Source organism: Podarcis muralis, chromosome 2, assembly GCF_964188315.1.
Source record: "Podarcis muralis chromosome 2, rPodMur119.hap1.1, whole genome shotgun sequence".
NCBI classification, from domain to species: Eukaryota; Metazoa; Chordata; class Lepidosauria; order Squamata; family Lacertidae; genus Podarcis; species Podarcis muralis.
In genome coordinates this window covers 95,646,673-95,667,024 of record NC_135656.1, presented here as the reverse complement: position 1 = coordinate 95,667,024, position 20,352 = coordinate 95,646,673, and the positions used below count along the sequence as shown (strand labels likewise).

The 20,352-nt window shown below is 41.9% G+C and overlaps 1 protein-coding gene across 26 annotated transcripts in view; it reads right to left on the bottom strand.

The window, feature by feature from the left end:
* The window catches only part of FOXP1 (forkhead box P1), a 526,973-nt gene that overhangs the window by 126,600 nt on the left and 380,021 nt on the right, over positions 1-20,352 (bottom strand). The window contains exon 1 of one of the 26 annotated variants that reach the window (XM_028719408.2): positions 697-841. The exons of the other annotated variants lie outside the window; for them this stretch is intronic. The gene's annotated coding sequence lies outside the window, so the exon portion shown is untranslated. Of the gene's footprint in view, positions 1-696; positions 842-20,352 lie in introns of those variants that run through there. 26 annotated transcript variants of the gene reach the window in all.

Genomic DNA, 20,352 nt, shown 5'->3' with positions numbered 1-20,352 from the left:
TCTTCAGAACACATTAATACCAGTCGGTGTAAAAAACAACAACACCTTCCCATACTTAATTTCACGTGGCAAATTGACTGGCAAGTAAAATCAAACACAACTGTGCCTGGCACAGCATTTTACAGATCTGTAGTTTTACCCCTTCCCTTTCTTTTTCCTTTTCACAAAATACTATGAAGACATCCAAGCCACAAATACTGCAAAGAATTCTGTAAAAGTAAAAGCAGCAACAGAGAAACAATAATATTTCTGTAGATTCTCTTAAAACATCTTCAGCAAACTGTCCACAATCACACAGTATTCTCTGAAATCTAACTCCTCACGAAGCTTTGCACTTGCTACAAGAGAGCAGTACAGTAGTAAATAACAGAGCATGCATTGCTTTCACCCCCCCCCCTTCAAAAAATGTTCCCAAATCTTTCCCAAACTTCTGGATATGGAGAAAAGCAGGCCTGCACACTGTCTCTTTCTCTCTCCCACCCCCAAAAAAGTCTGTTTTTTTTAAAGCACCTCCATAAAACTCTTGATCAAGAAGTTGGCAAACGACAGATTTCAAGTTTAAAAAAGAAAACGAAAGAGAGGGAGGGAGAGATAGGAAAACAGCCCTTGCAAAATTGAAGACCATTATTATAACTGTGCATAAAGTAAGGTTTTTCTCTTAAGAAGAAAATCGTAAAATCAATCATATTGACAAACCTGACAAACTCCATTTAGCTGCCACCACCACAAACAGAGTGCTGGGCCATGAAGCTTCTATTAAAGCCTTGTTGTACAGTCTCTAGCTTCCTCAGGTTACAGACAGATTGCACGCACAAGGGTGCTCCTGGGCTGACAAGATGCAAAACTACCCAATCAGCCACGCCCTTCTCCACCAATCACAACCAGCCTCTAAACATAATCAGTTCAAACACCCCTACACAATGGGCCTCCTCTCTCTCTCTCTCTCTCTCTCTCTCTCTCTCTCTCTCTCTCTCTCTCTCTTTTCTGACAGCAGGTGAAATAATGCTTTTGTGAAATAACGCTTTTGTCTCCAACGCAACTACAGTTAATTGCTGTTAACCCTTTGACCCGACTGTGTTTGTATCTGCGCGCTAAAAAGCAGGGCAAAGAGCACACACTTACTCTTAATCAAAAGACCTCTTCCGAACTATTTCTTTTTCTCTCTCCACACACACGCACCCCACTATCCGAAGACAATTCCCCACCTCACCTTCCCAAAACAGAAAAACAAACCAACAACCCCTCTATTTACTAACAGAAAGCATCTTACCAGTCTAACCTTTAAAGAGCAATTTTGTTCGGCACAGGCTACATGACACTAGAGAGCAGCAAGCTAACGCAAAGGCTTCACAACAATCAGCTCAAATTGGATAGGCCAAAAAAGAGATAATTACATGCTGAGGAGGTGGGTGGGTGGGTGATTTTGTGCTGCAAAACAGTCTTTCCGGGTGGGGAATGTAACTTTTACACCCTCTTATGCAAAATTATTATTACTGTTCTTTTACCAAACTCTAGTCTTTTGGAGTTTTTTCTGCCTCACGCAGATTATGCATGACAGGATTTGTATGTGCCTGTACGTGTGTATTTTCTTTCTTGCACACAAACACAAATAGCTCTCCAATGAGAGTTTGCGCAAATTATCAATCTGCCCTGCCTATGTAGGGAACTGCAACCCACCCCTTCTAAACAAAGCAAAAGGAAATGAATCACATACTAGGGAATGATAATATGTTAAAATGTACTCACAATACACAAATGTATCTGTTATATCCCGCAGATCAGTATTTTCAAAATAAAAGAGTTTTATCAACCTGTTGTTAAGGCTGCCAAACAAATATTTCTGAACTTGGTAGCAGATGATGACTTGGTCTGTGCCGGGACATTTGCGATACTTGGTTTGATTATTCTGTGTAATTAATGCAGAACAATCACTCAATGTGTCAAATATCCAAGAAGAAAGAAATACTATTTTGCCTTAATCATTAATCCAACCGGAATGAAAATACTGGTCTCTCTTTTTTTGTTTTTTATCCATGGAAACTGTAAAATAAATATATTTCCACTCAACCAAGGGCATTTAACACTAGATTGGTTCATTTCTTTTCAATGTTATCTACAAAGAGGGGCCAATCTGACTTTTAATATATATAATTGAAGAAACTGTGTGCAGTTTGCAGCTTTTTCAGTTATTTCCTTAGCACATAACTGAAAAAATTAAATGGGCTAATTACCATTAGCAGTCACAAATATGCATTATTTACAAAAGCAAAGGACAACAAATAACAAACGATGGGGGCTGCTCACTAGACAAAGGATCCAGCTCACTGACAACTTGTGATCTTGTGATATGGATTGCTTTCTGTTGCTTGAAGTGTTTTTGTATTAGATAACAAATTAATGGAATGTTTTGTCCAGGTCACTAAAAAGTTGACCCGCCACAACCCCAGTTATGAATATTTACAAGATCTTAAATCTGCCAGAAGGAACCTCCATGAATGAGAAAGATCCTGGCTTTTAAATCAATAGGCACAAGTCAAACGATAAATCTAGGTATCAAGAACATGGGATCTGATTGTAAATATCGCACAACCTTCTTTGCAAACTGCACATATTATTTAAACAAAAATTATAGAGAGAATAATGATGGGGGTTAAAGTGAAATAATAATACCTGTTTATTTTATATCCTTAGAGGCTGCAGGTGTTTGAGTGCCTAAAGGTGTTGGGAGGGGAAGGAGGGAGATGGAGGCTATTTAGTTAACGCTTTTCACAGTATTTCCACTTGCAGATCTCCGTTTTGCTACTCTGTGCTAACTGTGCCTCTTAGATTCATGATCACATAACTACCTTGTGGCAAACAAGCTAGCAGTATGCATTTTAAAATATTGTTTATACAGTATTCTCCATGGTAAAGTGCTCTGTACTCTTCCTTACCACAACTTGATGTGATACAGCCTTTCAACTCCATGTTATTGATAGAGAATGTAGTCCAAATTTCAGAATGTGGAAACGCCGTACACATATGGTACAACACACCTCAATTTCAGGAGCAAAGGCTATTATTCTTCCTCTTGCACTATGTTGACCCACAAGGTTCACTAAGCTACCTCGCAGGACTGTTGTGAAGATGGAAATGGGGAAACCAAAAATGAAATTATATCTTAATGTCACAACTTATGTGCATTTAACTTGTGCACATTCAGCTTTGTGCATTTGACAAAAAATAAGAAATAAATAAAAAGAGGGCAAAAAGAGGATGGACATCTAGGGAAAAAAGACTTTGGCAATCCCACCCACCACTGCATTTGCACTACTGCAGTTTTGACTATACACAATTTTAGCTTTATGCTCTATCCCTGGAACCCTTGTAAGTTGAGAGTCGCTTGTATACGCAAAAAGGTCAGGACTTAGGACTACTGAATAACTGCAGCACAATTAGGGCAGAATATGGAAATCAAGAAAGAGAGCCTGAAAATGGAACAAACCACACATAAATGGAACTTTCCTCTTTGTACACACCACAGTATCCTTGAACTGAAGAAGGGGAATTTCCAGCATACTTACTAGTGATGCTAAGAAATCTTAAACAGCATGGTCCCAATTTATCTAAGTGACCTCCTTCACCTTATTTTGTATCACAACACCTAAAATTCACCAAAGGGCCAACTTCAATTTTCATTTTTGACAGCTAAGTGGCTTTATTTCTTTACCCATACCCAGGACTTTTTATTTCATAGAAAACCCATCTACTTACACATGCACACAATGGGTATTTAAAGCATTGTGGGGAAACTGCTGTGTTGAAAAGGTCACTCCAGGTCTGCTTTGGGCTCTCTGGATGCTGCAGAGAAGAGCAAGTTGGGGCTGAATCTAGAGTTTTCTGAGGAAGGAGGCTGGCTTGTTTGGTTCCAAGGTGGATTGGTTGGTTTGGGTGCTGTTTGCCTATTGTGGTGCTTGTAATGGTTGTCTATGCCGTGCTGCTGATGGGGGGAAGATAGTGGCATCTTTTGTAAGGCATAAACTTGAGAGAGTTTTTACATGAGAAGGAAGGGTTTGTAAGTGAGAACACACCCAGCCACCACCATGAGTCAGAAGACGAGGAAGCAGAAAGATGGAGGCAGAAAAGAGGGGATTGAGAAAAAAGCTTGGCTCTACTAACCAGTGGCTCAGACCACTGACTTTTCCTGTGGCTCAACGTCCATTTATAGAAAAAAAAGTGTTTCCACCCCTGCTTCAAATTATAACCCTTAAGCTAATATTCTCTCTAGATTGAAAATAAATATAGTACCGAGCTCATCCATCACTTTCATCTTGTCCAGGATCAACTGTTTCCCTTGCATTTCCATCCATTGGTCACGCTGGAGGCTGACCATGACAGAGATGGTTTTTATGTATAGACAAAGAATGAGGCACTCATGTTTTCTCTCTCCTCGCCCACCACTGTCCAACCTATTACTTGGTCTCCATCATTCTCCATCTTCACTCACATATCCAGAGCTTTGAAACTTTGTTACTGAACTTTAGTAGTTGAAAGTCAGTGATTCTAGTGAGGAGTGTGATATGGCTTTAGGAAGATGTGGGGAAGATAAGTGGGAGGGATTTCAGGAAAGGTAGGTCTACCATGGGCTACAGTAGCTAAGATGGAACTTCCATGTTCCAAGGCAGGGTACTTGTGAGTAAGCAAGTACAGGGGACAAGACAGGGGCTAGACACCACAATAATGTACCACTACACAGAAGCATCTGCCTAGCTACCATTGGGAACAGAATGCTGCATGACAATGACAACAAATAATTGGTTTTGTTTTGGGGCAATAAGGTATTTCCAAAGGTAAAGGTAAAGGGACCCCTGACCATTAGGTCCAGTCGTGACCGACTCTGGGGTTGTGGCGCTCATCTCACTTTATTGGCCGAGGGAGCCGTACAGCTTCCGGGTCATGTGGCCAGCATGACTAAGCCGCTTCTGGCGAACAAGAGCAGCGCATGGAAACTCAGTTTACCTTCCCGTCAGAGTGGTACCTATTTATCTACTTGCATGCTTTCGAACTGCTAGGTTGGCAGGAGCAGGGACCGAGCAACGGGAGCTCACCCTGTCGCGGGGATTCGAACCGCCGACCTTCTGATCGGCAAGTCCTAGGCTCTGTGGTTTAACCCATAGCGCCACCCGCATTTCCAAAGGTAGGGATAGCTATTAATTTCGGAGGGGATAAATTATACACAGACGCAGATCCCTCTGCATTCTGGTGAGTCCCAACATACATCCTATTTCTATTGTAAGGTGGCTTTCTTGTCGGTTTCTTTATTTTTTTCATTTTGCGTGTAAGAGGAATTGCCGTGTATATTTTTATTGCTTGGATTATTATAACCTGCTGTTTTGTCAGTACTATTTACAGGTTTATCCCAATAGAGTGTGAAATTAACATTCTCTAAAACTGGATCAGGTAAGCATTCATAATGCGGCACAGGCTCAGCTTCAAGTAGTCCATGTTTTATTGCCAACTGTCTACAATACAATTTCTGTAGCTTGATTATACCTCGACACAATCAGAATGCACAAAGGCAGCACATCTAGTGGTTTACATGATCCATGGTTTCCATATTTCTGACACAGACCTGATTCCAAAACCTTGGTAATGTGTTCTTAAAATTATCTACAAGTGTGACATTATCCCCAGTTATAAGATTTGTTGGAAATTAATGGAATTCAGCGATACTAAGTTATAAGAAAGACAACAACTATTTAGGAAAAGGGTGAGCCATTTGCTCCCCTTCCAAATCTTCAGGCAGAATTCACGTAACTGAATACATAGTATAAATGACACATGGATTATAACACGCATGCACACATAAAATATGTATGCAGTGCATAAACACATTTATACAATTGATGACAGTCGTGGAACACTTAATAGTAATTTGGCAAGGCAATGAATCCTCATGCATCCAAATGGTGTTGGGGACATTCTAAATGTTTGGATAAGCCACAATTCAGATAATAGGTCACCTTATTTAAAGAGAGAGAGAGAGATTTGAAGCTACACATGCCACCCAAATATAATTTAGTTAATGAGAATATGAGTAACCCGGGTTCACAAATTGAGTTTTTCTGATGTTCCGGTAAATATTATTCATGTAAGATGGTAGTCATAATGAAATAGGAATATGGTGAATTGATCAACATGAGATTTATTACCATATTTTTCGCTCTATAAGACGCACCAGACGCACCTAGTTTTTGGAGGAGGAAAACAAGAAAAAAAATATTCTGACTCTCAGAAGCCAGAACAGCAAGAGGGATCACTGCGCAGTGAAAGCAGCAATCCCTCTTGCTGTTCTGGCTTCTGGGATAGCTGTGCAGCCTGCATTCGCTCCATAAGACGCACACACATTTCCCCTTACTTTTTAGGAGGGAAAAGGTGAGTCTTATAAAGCAAAAAATACGGTAATTTGCATTTGCTCAATCTAGTTTTGCTTTTCAGCAAGAGACAGCAATGCAGGCTTGCATTAATGTAAACTACTCTGATTACTATTGATACTGTACAGGGTGTTCCTATGGCCATGATACCCCATAGCACCTCAGAATTACCACTATAATGGGGGCCCACACTCTACTCTGCTCTGCTGCTGGTTACTGCTGCTGTTGACAATCATTTACCCACTCTCGCCAGACATGTTCGTTTAGTAGCTCCCCACCATGTATCAAAGCTGAGTGGTGGCTTGCCTCCCTCCCATCAAAAAGGATTGCTGCTGTCAGCTGGGCAAACATGTCCAGGAGGAGCAGGTGAGTGATTGACAGAAGTGATCGTAAGAAACTGCAATGGGCATGGGAATGAGTTTGCCAGCCTTTTTGTTCTTGCAGGGTCCCTGTGCCTTTGAAAGCTTAAAAAACAGAGGAGCAACTGAGATGTACCCAATCATTAACATGTGTTTTGAGTTGATTCATACATGAAATCAAAGATGTGTAGTGTTATAAATTGTGCCCCTTGATACATGAAATCAGTGTTCCCTGTATGGGGCACTTATGGTGATATATTACAATTGGATGCTAAACAAGTTGGGGTCCAGTTCTCCACTGGCGTGGGGAGGAAGGGAGCATCTGTCCGGGATTCTCCTTATTTGCCTCGGTGGTGGTATTTAAAGTTATGCCACCTGTTATGCAGCTGTAACGTAAAGCTGTCACTGGGACTGGGGCAGACCCATGAGAGAGTGCAGGATTAAGGCTTCTCCCACAGGGCTGGGAGCTTTAGGTGTGGAGTCAAGGACACACCTCTCTGTTACCTGCCAGAGTTATTCCGGGACTGCAAGCCAGAGCAGAATCTTCTCCCATGTTGAGATTACAGAGATGGATCAAGAAAATAGCAGCATCAAAAAGGGAGGAAGGCATATAAGATTGGATGCTTTATTTGCACAAGGTTTAACATAACAACTGTGGCTCCATGGTCCATGAAGGATACAATGGGTGACAACATCAAACCATTCAGCCTACAGATGAGCACACCACAGGAATCTGCAGTATAAGTACAGATTTAAAATGTTTCTGTTTACAGAGGAAGGATGGAATTATTTCAGTGATTGCAAATGGTAGCATATATTACTTCTGGAGGGTATTGTTTATTGATCTGTGTCTTCTTTTATCAAGGGATTTCATTTCTGGTGAAACAAGTCATAATGAAAACCCTAAAGAATAATATACTCTGTTCATCCTAAAGAGAAACCAAACAGATAGCTGTAATACAAGAATCCCCCTGCTACCTATCTATTTGCCTGGTTCTGTGGTTATAATTGACATGTCTGGGTACTTCATCCGTGGGGCACTGAAGCAGTTAACTCCATATTAATTTTATTTGTGTCCACATTATGATAAAGTCATCATTAAAATAAGTGTGATGGGAGTTGTTGTTATTTATATGCAGTGCACATTTGGCTTAAAGGTGTCAGAGATTTTTCTTCTTTTTACTGCACAGTGGTTTACATTTCTCTTAATTTAATGCAACATTTTTATAATGGCAGTGTTACTGGTTAATTTATATATGCACAGCAGGAAGTGTCAACATTCAGGTGAGTGATGAAGATGATAGTACAAGAGCTCTGGAAGAAGCTTCAGAAAAAATTATTGTTTTTCTCAAAGCATACAGTTATTAATAATGAATCAAATAAATACTATTTTATATATAATTGCACCTGACATCTTTTTATAAATAACGATTGGAACATTTTTGCCCTATCTTTTGTATTTGACTGATCTTAATTAACTGCTTTCTTCTTGCTTAATAAATTGTAACTTTAGTTTCCATCAGAAAGAAAAATTGATGCATTTTTATACCAAGAGGTTCTGATCCAACGATTTGCTGTAGGGAGAAAATTATTTCATGCATGCTTGAACTGAATGCAGTCAGTTACATATAAATGTGGTAGCATTTTTATCATATAGAAGGATGAGCCTAATTGTTATGATGAAATCACTATCAGTGCTGGCATTAGGCAGTGTGGTGACCTAGGTGAAGGATTAAAATTGTGCACTGCCACAAAAGGAACTTCTCAGCCAGGTTACCTCACCTCATCCATCTCATAAAGCCATGAGGCTCTTGAAGCTCCAGTAGGACATCCACCCTCACAAGCTGACACCTAGGAATGTCATAGTAATCCACAAGGATTGATTTCTGATGTGGAATACTGTTGTTCCTCTGGTGCACAATTATACTGAGCTTTCCTTATGTTCCGATTCAATCTAATGTATTTTGAGCCAGAAAAGAAATTGGCAGCTAGGTGCAAACTCCAGCAAAACTAGGCAGAGAGGATGAAAAAGAAAAGAGGTAGAACATGCATCTGAGTGCTGACACTGTAAGAAACCCTGTACTGCTTATGACCCCAGGTCGTCACAATATTGTCAGCACAACACTCCCCTCAATGGGATGCGCATTCTGATGTGCATCCACAGCCATACAACTAGTCAACACAGGTGCATGAGCCCATCATTATAATGCACATTGGTTTGTGCAGCTGCTTTTTTAGCACCCCATACCCTCAGCCACGTAAATTGTTTGGGAAAGCGAGCACATCTGAGCTACTCCGCTGGCGTCCGGTGGAAAGGGTGCTCCTGAATAGTCTGATGACTGCTTAAGAGCATCAGACGTAGAAACCTCTTTGAGGGGAGAAAGGCACAGGTTCCATGCACACCCATCCTTCCATAAATACCATTCCTTAGCTCTCCCTGTCTCCTGGGTGTCTTACACACCTCTGCATTTCTAGGGCTAGCCATGGCCCGATGATGATGATGATGATCATCAACTGCTGCTGCTGACCTACCCACACTTCACAGCCTTTCCCAGGACCTTTTCTAAGTTTGCGGAGGGTATCTTGCCTATTAACTACTTAATTCTTTCTCTTTGAATCTCATCTGACCTCTATCTTTCCCTGCATGGTTCCAGAACTCCAGAAGGATGACCACCACTGCAGTTATGGGAATCTGTTGATAATCTCAGCATGGGCGTAGCCAGGATTTATTTTAGAGGGGGCAAGCTTTATGTTTAGGGGGCAGAACCAAGTTATCTGTGACACAATTGGTCAGTTAGTTAAGTATCCTCCTAGCATGCCCATGAATCTCAGCCCCAGCCAGAGTTTCTCAAAGCTTTCCTCTTTTAAAGAATGGCAAGCAATTTTACACAATCCATTAATATGTTTAGGCGGGTCAATATTTCTATCCTTCAATTTCAGGTAACGGGTCAACTCTACCAGGTTATATATATAAAGGTGAAAAGGTAAAGGACCACTGGACGGTTGACCAGTCAAAGGCAACTATGGGGTTGCAGTCCTCATCTTGCTTTCCAGGTCATGAGGCCAGCAGGTCTAAACTGCTTCTGGTGCAACGGGACACCGTGACAGAAACCAGAGCGTACAGAAATGCCGTTTACTGGCATGCTTTCAAACTGGTAGGTTGGCAGGAGCTGGGACAGAGCAACAGGAGCTCACTCCGTCACAGGGATTAGAACCACTGACTTTCTGATCGGCAAGCCCAAGAGGTTCAGTGGTTTAGACCACAGTAATGCTGCCCCCTCTTCTAAATTCATATGTTAGGAGAACAAGGAGGGAGGCATGATTTTTCTATTTGTTTTTGCAATCCCCTCTCGTCCCCTTCCTTAAATCACAATTGCAGTGTAGGAAATGGTAGGTGGAAATGATGCCTGTGAAGAGTTACAGGTGCTGTGGAGAGGGCAAAATGTCTCTCACCATGCCCATAGCCAGAGGTAGGTGGGGGTCCTTTCCCTGATCCTTCCAATCAGTCTCTCAGCCTGACCTTCCTAACAGGGTTGTTGTGAGGATAAAATGGGGAGGAGCCTGTATGCCACCTTGAGATCCTTGGAGCAGAGGAGGGATATATATATGATGCTGCTGCTAATGCAAATTTATTTAGTATGAATCAGCACTCCAAGACCCTCAAACCATGTGTTGGGATCACAGCAATCCTCATGGTAAACCATGCTAGTCAAAACAGGGAAAAGCACCAACAGGGACAGCACAGGCGGCATACACAAAATTCCGCCTTGATTTGTACCTGACTTTTGTAGGCGCTGATGCCTGAATTTCTGGCTTAGCTGATAGCTTGTGAAATCAGCCCTATGGAAAACACCTCCTGAATATGCCCTTTGTGCCTTTTGTTTTTTAAAAAGTGCAGTCCTGTGGTCTAGAAACTTGCTTTCCTTACAATGTAGCCTACACTGGTTGGTTGACCAGAAACTTTGCTGGAAGTCAAATTCCCAATGCATATGCACATGTGCATGAAGGTCCCTGCCCTTCATCGGAGGAAAGCATTCTGGCAAACACTGCCATCTACTGGCTACTGCACTTAAATTTACTAAGCTGCCTCATCTAACCAGCGAGCGGAAACAAAAATGTTTTATGTAATTAACGAATAAGTGAAAGGTATAAATGGTGGTCGCGTTAAACAGAAATAGATAAAGAAATTATCCAGGGAAACATGAGGCCTTTTAATGCAAAAGTGTGCATTAGTCTATTATATGACTCTCTTGCACACAGCATGGAAGTGCCAAACTATATATATTAGCTTGTCTAGGAGAACAACCTGTATAACTGCTGGGCATCTTGCTGTATTTTCTCACTCTCCTGGGAATGTATGTCGGCATATTTTCAATAAAACACCTTCTTAGCAGTAATGGGCCACTGTTCTCATTTCAGTGGTCCCCAAGGTTTCGTGATACAGTATATTTAGCTGACTTGCAGTTCAAATTCACCTCCAGCATAAAAAAAAAATGCTTAAAAATATACAGTCATAAAAACGCTTCCACACCTTTGTAAATGCAAAGAGAAGAGAGAACATTAAAGCTTTCTAAATGAAAGAAAATGATAGTTTGCATTGTTTCATAAATAGATGTTCTGTGATGCAGCTTGTGAGGTGAGGTAAGGACTACACAGTGTAACATACAAGACTGCACTAGAGTTACTCATGACACACAACAAGAGAGGAATTTCTGAAAGTAGTGCCTGGAGACTTCAGTATTCATTCATAAGTTAATGGGTGTCACAATAGCTCCCCATGTACTGTATCTAAAAATCAATACAGCAACGGAAGACAAAGAAATATAGCTTCATAACCCCAAATTTTCTTACTCTAAAGTAGTCCTGAGGATAACTCCACTAACTTTCATGGGATTTGTCCAAGATAATAGTTCTAAGGTTAGCTATGGCTACCTCCAAGGTTAGTCGACTATTGATAGTTATCATATTTTCTAAGATACTCTTTGGAACAAGTTTTCCACAAAAGACAACACATTGATGGCAGTGAATAAAATTGCTTCCTTATAGTCCTCTAATACATAGGAGAACTCTTCTGCAGTTACATCATCTCCAGTCATCCCTACGTAAAACACAACAATGCACAAACCTCATGGTTGGGCTAGTCAGATTCTCCTCTTTTCCAAAAGAGGGACACTGTAAGTCAGAGCTTTCCAAATTTTTCGTGTTGGTGACTTTTTGGACATGACATGCATCATTTTGTGATGCAGCAATTCAGTTTTACTTGTAAACTAGAGGTTAAACTAGCCCTTTTCCAGCCCCGGGAGGAGAATGGGGAGCATTCCCGAGACACGTTGCAGCTGACACACGAACAAGTCGCGACATGCAGTTTGGAAAGCTCTGCTGTAAGTGTAAGAAACCAGCTTTTAACATATCCAGGGCTGGCCCAAGACATTATGCTGCCTGAAGCAGGATGGGGCCCCTCCACATACAGAAACTCACCACACCAGTGTTTTCCATCACATGAGAGCAATGTGGTAGTTCAGAGGCCCAGGACAGGCTGTCTGGAACCCACAGCTGTGCCCTCCAACAGAGGGAAATGGCTTTGGAGGAACAGCCAGGAGGCTGCTGATACCCCCCTGCCCAGTATCTGCCATCTGAGACAGTTGCTGTGGTCTAAACCACAGAGCCTAGGGCTTGTCGATCGGAAGGTCGGCAGTTCAAATCCCCACGATGGGGCGAGCTCCCGTTGTTCAGTCCCAGCTCCTGCCCACCTAGTGGTTCGAAAGCACGTCAAGTACAAGTAGATAAATGGCTACTGCTCCGGTGGGAAGGTAAACGGCGTTTCCGTGCGCTGCTCTGGTTCGCCAGAAGCGGTTTAGTCATACTGGCCACATGACCTGGAAGGTGTCTGCAGACAAATGCCGGCTCCCTCAGCCTATACAGCAAAATGAACATGCAACCTCAGGGTCGTCCATGACTGGACCTAATGGTCAGGGGTACTTTTACATTTTTTAGTGAGTTAAAACCACACAGTAATGGGGAAGACAAAAGCCATCATCTCAGGATTCTCAGTACGTCCAGGAAGATGGGTGGACTACTCAAACCATTTTTTCCTTCTTTTAATGAAGAATACGCTAAAACTCTGGTTACCAGAAACTAATAAGGAGCTGTAATAATACAAATGATTAAATTTTCTAGAAAATGCTTTGCAACTTAATATACATGAGTAAAAATAGAGTGTAAATCTTGCTACCCAGCAAAAAAAAAAAAAAATCTCCCTTTTAATCGCTTTACACCTTCAGCATGTAATAGTTTGGAAAAGTCCTAGGATATAATTATATATCTTGGCTTGGCACGTTAATAGCTATTCCCTTCATTTACTGATTTCTTTTTTACTGGTCAATTTACTATTTTACTGTGCTAAGCTTACTGGCCTATTTCACAGGATCACCACCTTCATGCCATATATGAGCTGGGGGTGGGGGTGGGGAGAGGGACGGTTTGAAATCCTAGCAAGAGAACTGAAATGCAGCAAACATGTGCATGCTAGTATGGAAACCATGTGTGTATTTGTATGAAGAGGGGTGGCAGATAGGTGCGTGTAAGGAAGCAGCAAGTTCAGATGTTGAGAAAGACACAGGCAACATGCCTCCCCCCCACACACACACCTTGTCCAGCGCACCTGTGAGGAAGAGCGCCGAAGCTCTGGCTTCCATTTTAGACTAACCACAACTTGATGTGATATATGAACCTGGACAAACTGTGGTTAGTCTCAGCTAAGGTTAGTTAGAATTTTATGCTGCCATAGCCATACCTCAGGGGGAAAGGGCCAAAGAGTCACTGCCACTGAACTGTGACGTCTGAACCCCAAATATCCAGTTTAGGAGGACAAAAGCACCCTACTGTGTGTACACAGTGAGGCACTTTTGGCACATCTCTAGTTTAGGAAGATTCGCTTTGACAAAGCTTGCAGAATCTTAAGATTTAGTCAACCTCCTATCACATTGTTTTACGTAGAGTTGGACTTAGCGCAGAGCGACCATCTGTACATCTCCTGGACTCTGAAACCCTTTGCTGATATGCAGAACTCCTTACCTAGGGTGTCTCTATCTGGCCCTGGAAATAATTATAGGGTGGCCAATGTCGCCCATACCCTCCTCAGACAAACTTGCAAATGGCAACAGAGCCACTGCTATCCTTATCATGTTACAAGGGAACTACTACTATGTTCTGAGCTATGTGAATTTTAAAGGAGGTTGAAAGAAGATGCATAGTAGTCCCACCTTGGCACACTTATATGCTTGCAATGTAAGCAGGCATACTACCTTGGCTAACATGCTACTACACTGGAGTGTGCCTAGAATAATGGTTCATTCTCGCCGTGATGCTCTGTATTTTCATAGAATCGTAGAGTTGGAAAGGACCTTGAGGGTTATCTAGTCCAACCCCTGGCATTGCAGGAATCTCAACAAAAGCATCCATGAAAGATGGACATCCAACCTCTGCTTAAAAACCTCCAAGGAAGGAGAGTCCACCGACTCCCCGAGAGAGTCCACTCCACTACGGAAAAAGCTTTTACCATCAGAAAGTTCTTCCTGATGTTTAGTCGGTATCTCTTTTCTTGTGGTTCAGGCCCTATCCTCCAGAGCAGGAGAAAACAAGCTTCCATGAGACAGCCCTTGAGATATTTGAATGTAACCTTCAGCCAGGCTGTGCTTAAAGTAAGACAGATGATGTCAAAACCAGAGACCAAAAGTTTATTTCGAACACAACACAGAAAGGAACATCTGTCTGTAATACGGCCACAACTCTGAAATGAAACCAGAGTTCTTTAATAGCAGCATCTCTGACCTATGTTTTACTTCTCCTTTGTAAGGCAGCCCCCTCCAGCTGCACAGCAACTTTTAGCTTGACCCTGGGCCTCTCTTTTCAGAATTCACTGATAGAAAAAAGCAAAATGAATTGGATTAACAGTGGAGCTTCCTGTAGTGCCCTAGGCTTTAGTTGGAGAGTGACCAACGCTGCTCAGCTGTAGTGAGATCTGAGGAGCTTACAGCCCGAGGTGATAGTATGGCTGGAGGCACTTCTTGTTTTACACTGCCTCTGTGGAGAACGGCAGTTTTAGCTGTTGAAATATGGTTGCAGAGATACACCAAAATTCTGCAATGATGGGCAAAACTGGAAGAAACAAACTCATTTTTTTTTATGAAGCAACCTCTTGTGTAACACACAGTGATATCAATATAAACAAGCCCGAGAAGAACAGAAGCCGTTCTGGAAAATGTTCCACATTGAGCAGAAACGCAAGCATTCCTCATTAGTGTACCAGATCTGACAATCCCTAATGTTTCCTGTTGATAGATACCAGCATGTATTGACACAAGCTTCATGTGTTTCTTTTTGAGACTTGTGGTTTAGCAGTTTGTCAAAACAGGATATTATTTAAATACACAAAAGTTACCAACTGATACTCAGAAGATGAGATATGGGTGTGCCGCTTCTGCAGCTAAATTTGTAGACTGAGAAACTAATAATGTTACCCTGCTTCGTTTAAAATATTTAAAAGCCGTCGACAACCTGCTATATTTATATAATCAGCTTGGAAGACAAACATCTAAGCAAAATGACTGTCGCTTTCTATGAATTACTGAACATGTGTAATTCATTTGCCAGTAATATTGCCTGAACTCAACTCCAATTAAACAAACGAAAACACCTGCTTTGCACATATATCTTTTGGTACCTCAAGGGGAAAGATTCATCAGTGTAACAATGTTGTACAATCTGGTTCATGTGCCTGCGCTAACAATACAAATTTATTGATTTACAAAAAAATACACAGGAGATGGAAACACCATTTAATCTTCTAATGCATTTCTTCTTTTTTTGACAGAGAGAGAGAGATGCTTTCATAAAAATAAAGAAATGAGTTTGCTTTTATAAAAATAAAGAGATGAGTTCTCATGGAGAAACTGACAACATTCGTGACAAGTCTTAAGTAGCATATTCCTGATATCAGAATTTTGTTTTAGCAACCTGCTAGTAATGTTTTTACACAGTTCTTCAGGGATGCTAGGAAGAATTGCTGAAGGCTGCATGCTGAGAAACAGAAACAGAATGTGTGTGTGTTGCCAAAACAATGCAGTTTGGGACCAAAAGAGCAAGGGAGGCACAAATTATCTTCAGTCAGGTGCCTGGTCCTCTTCGCTGTTTGGTAATAATTTATATTGCATTTTGATTATGCAAAGATGGTAGCTAACTGCAGTTCATTTTCTTAAAAAACCCCTCAAACAAAACAGATAGGGAACTGAGGCTGAGAGTGACATATGGAAGGTTACAAACAGGATTTATGGTGACTCTAGGATTTCAACCACTCAAATCAATGGACCACATTAAACCTCATGGAAGAATTGAAACACTGGTGCTTAAGAGACTTTTTTGTGCACCAGAGGCATACTCAGAGCACAATACATCTGCAAGCTACACAGGCACCACGCTGATCCCTGCTAGTGCAAATATCAAGCAACAGACCAGCAGGATCAGTAAAAATGATGCAGTCCTGCCACTATATAGGATGATGAAGAAGAAAGAGGATGAGATGCCGCCTTGCTGAGGGCCCCATAAACTTTGCAGCCAGTTCTGCTCTGGCAACCTGTCCTACCCATTTCTGTTTTAGCACAACGCTAGATAGTCAGCCATGTTGGAAGCTGTTGTCTAGATGAAACCTATGGACAGCCAGTAGTTGTATTTGTATTTCACTAGCAGAGTCAATGATTTGGCATAGTGAGGAAGCTCCGCTTGTATGAGAGCGCATGAGTGCATATATTTCAGTTCTGGCATACAAAAAATGTGGGTAACCAAAAATGTGCAAATGCCAGCAATCTCGCTTCCAACCAGCTCCTCTGTAGCACCATGGAAAGAGAATTCAGAAAGATCCTTCATTTCCTCTTATATAGTTGTACCTTGGTTACTGAACACCCTGGAACTCAGACATTTTGGCTTCCGAATGCCTCAAACCTGGAAGTGATTGTTCCGGTTTGCAAACGTTCTTTTGGAACCCAAACGTCTGACGGGGCTTCCGCGGCTTCTGATTGGCTGAAGGAGCTTCCTGCAGCCAATCAGAAGCCGCAATTTGGTTTTCAAACATTTTGGAAGTCAAAGGACTTCCACAACGGATTCTGTTGGACTTCCAAGGTGTGGCTATACTGCATTTCACTGTGGCTTCTATCCATGCTGTGTTCCAAGATCTCAAGATTCAGACAAACCTGCATTAGAAGTACAGATTCTACTCTTTGAGCAATGGCTCAAGCAATGTAATTTCATAGATCCTGCTTCCTCATGTCTTCCATTCCATTCTCTCATCTCACATCCAACTTGGCCTTAATGCTACCTGTCAAGTTACTACCAGTGTTTCAGGAATGCTCTGTCAGAGTCTTTGTAGTTCAGCAAATTCCCATTTCCCACCCTCTAACAGCCTGTAATCAAGAAGCCATCTACCACCTCCCTGCAAAGACACTTACAGCTAACTACTCTTCATGTCTTCTTTTCAAAGTTTGATGAACACAGTCGCTGAAACAGTGGTTTTGATATAAACAAGTGTTCTTTCTGTGGCAAAAGTGGGTGGAAGGGTCACATGGCGTGTCAGCCAATAAGTGGGTGACCTGAATACTCAAGCAAGGTCCCTTGAACAAAGTTCCAATAAGGTTTCCATGCAAGAAAGGTGATCAACTTCTGCCAACACCTACTCTATCACCGAAGAGTGATTGTGCTGAGATGTGGACTTGATATCCGCTGCATTTCCAACAACCTATTGAAAGATGATTATGACTGAGGTTATCAAATGTGCTCCTGGATAGGGCTCCTGCTTCTTTAGGAGCTCTAAGATGGGGGGAAGTTCGTAAAGTGCAACTCCTCCCATCAAGGAGTCAGTAATAATCAGAGATGTGCCTCCCAAATATCACTATGGTGTGCAATTTATCAAAGACACAGAAGCCCTGACCAGTGCCAAGTGGCACTAAGCTACTCTCTGCCTACACACAGTGCATGGAGACTGAATAAATAACAACCTTGTGCAAGCGTGGTACCATAAAGTGTGTGCTGGATCTGGCCCTGAGAAATAAGGGTTCAAATTCCGTGAAATTTCTGGGTGGCCCTGATGCAAACTAGCAAACATAGGAAGTGTCACATAGCTTCGGAGTTGTGAGGTTGAATCGAAAAGCCTGCCAAGTGACTGATATGCAGTGAAACCACTGTATAAACTCCTTCTGAAAACAAGGTCTAAGGTTGGATTACGGTTTACCAGCATCTTCTTGTGTGAATCCTCTCCCAATCAATATACACTAACTGCCTATTGTATCCATCTTAACTGACCTTAATTTGGCGGATAAATCCTATATAGAATGCCCATTTTTTATTTTTTAAAAATCCCATTAAATCCCATATTTTCTGTTTCTTCTGCCCAATTCAGCTCTTACTCTCCCATCCTATCCCCCCCCCCCCCCAGCCACATCTTCAACACACTTCTCTTACCACAATTCCTGGTCAACCTGATTATCAATATGCTTTTTCTATCCCAGGTCTCCTCTGAACAATCTGTCCTCTCCTCCCCACAAGCACTGTTTTGGGCATTCTCCCACCTGCCCCCCCTAACCAAGTTGAGGTTGGGGGCACAAGGGAAGCAGAGGGGGAAAGCCCCATTACACTAGTGGAAGTCCTTGCGTGGGCATCCACTAGAGGGGCCCGTGAGTTGAATCTGGTCCTTGTCTCTCTGCCCATGCAGTTTGATTTCACCATCAGGCGACTGACAGGGTGGGCAGCAAAGCTGGTCTGCAAGTAGTGGGGAGAATAAGAATCTGGTCTGCTGACCAAATCCTGTTCCCAACCCCATATCACAATTAAGCTATTTAAGTAATTTAGCTAAAATGTGTACAGAACTGTGTGTGTGTGTGTTAGAGAACCTTACTAATGCCCAAAGCTATCAAACAATAATGCTGAAAGTCTCACACTTCTGGAGTCAGGATGTTCAGCTGCTGCAATGGCTTTTGAAACGAAACCCCAATTGCCAAAGCTAAGTGTGCTATTTCATAAGAGAGAGGGCCCCTCCAAGTCACTTGCAGGGAACTAGAAACTCAACGTATTTGCAGCTGTCACCATTGTTGGTCTGCGGCAGCTCTCAGCAAGAGAAAACATTCTGAATTTCTTCCTAGGGCTGATGCAACTAAGGAAGCTGTTAAGTGAGCAACAAGTTGGAAGTTCCTTAAAAAAAAGGGTGAATAGTGGCTACATCCAGCTGCTCTTTCTTATGCTGTGCAGCTGCCATCTACTGAGATGTGAACAACTTTATTGCATTCTGAAAGCAATGCATAGTATCTGTGTATATATGTGTGTGTGCGCGCGCATGTATGAGAGAGATGTGTCAGTGCCCTTGGCATACTATGCAAGATAAAAAGCTTGTTGAGACTGTTAACCCAGAAATGCATGCCGCTACTATGGGTTTGTAAACAGTCGTCCTAATCTCATGTACATGTAGTGTGGTGGTGTGGGCACCCAGGCTCCACTTAACCATGCAAGGCAACATTACAAAATACATTGTTTTAGGCGGCTATGTATTACCCACGAATGAAAAACACAAGTACATGTAGGCAGACAGGCTGGTAGCTTTTGCAAGGCTGCTTTTGCTAGACGGAAATACTTCCACCTAAAGTAGACCAGAGGTTCTCTTTAACTACAGATAAATGGATACTAAAGAATATCCTGCTCATAACGGGAGCTCTTCTCTTGCTCTCTACATCATGTAGATTTGGAATGTGTTATTCATGAACCAGCCCTTTGTGTTGCCTTTAACATACAGTGGCTCTGCAGTCAACTACTAATGCAATGTCCTAATGATTTCTCTCTCCCCTGATTATGGTGAGAAGGTACAGGATCAGGGAAAAACTACTAAGTGAATCTGGAAGATGAGAGGTAAATTTGACCATGGCTAGCCAGGCACAAACATATGTCTGTTTTATACCAATTTTACTGCCACGACATCTCCCAAAGTATCCTGGGGACTGAAGTTAAAGAAAGACGTCAGAATTCTGTTAGATACTCCTGGTCCCACTCACAGAACTACACTCACCATGTTTTGTGGGAATAATGAATCAGTTTAAATCACTAGATAAGTCCAACACTGCAAAAACTGGTGAACCAAAGGAGCCAGCAATCCTCATATGTGGCTGTTAAGTGGCATGTGAATTATTCTTTTCTAAGGACTGGCTGTGACAAGTTTAAATAAATAGAGCTATACCTGAGGGCACAGGAACAAATGAAGAAGCTACAGCAAAGGGGGGCATTTTTAAAAGCCACTTAAACAAGAGGCTTATTGTTCACATCTCCAGACGAGTCAAATGATGATAAATATTGAGTACAGGAAGTTAATCTGTATCCGCACTGTTTGAATAAACATAGAGTTAAAAGGAAAATCAATGCTGAACCTTGACTCTTGCCAAGATTTCTTTTTTCCCCTTCTTTTTTTTACTTGCTGGTCCTTAGTCACATTGTGCTTTATTAGGGCCTTTTCTTTATACCATCTTGTCTGTCTTTTCCATCTTGTCCTTACG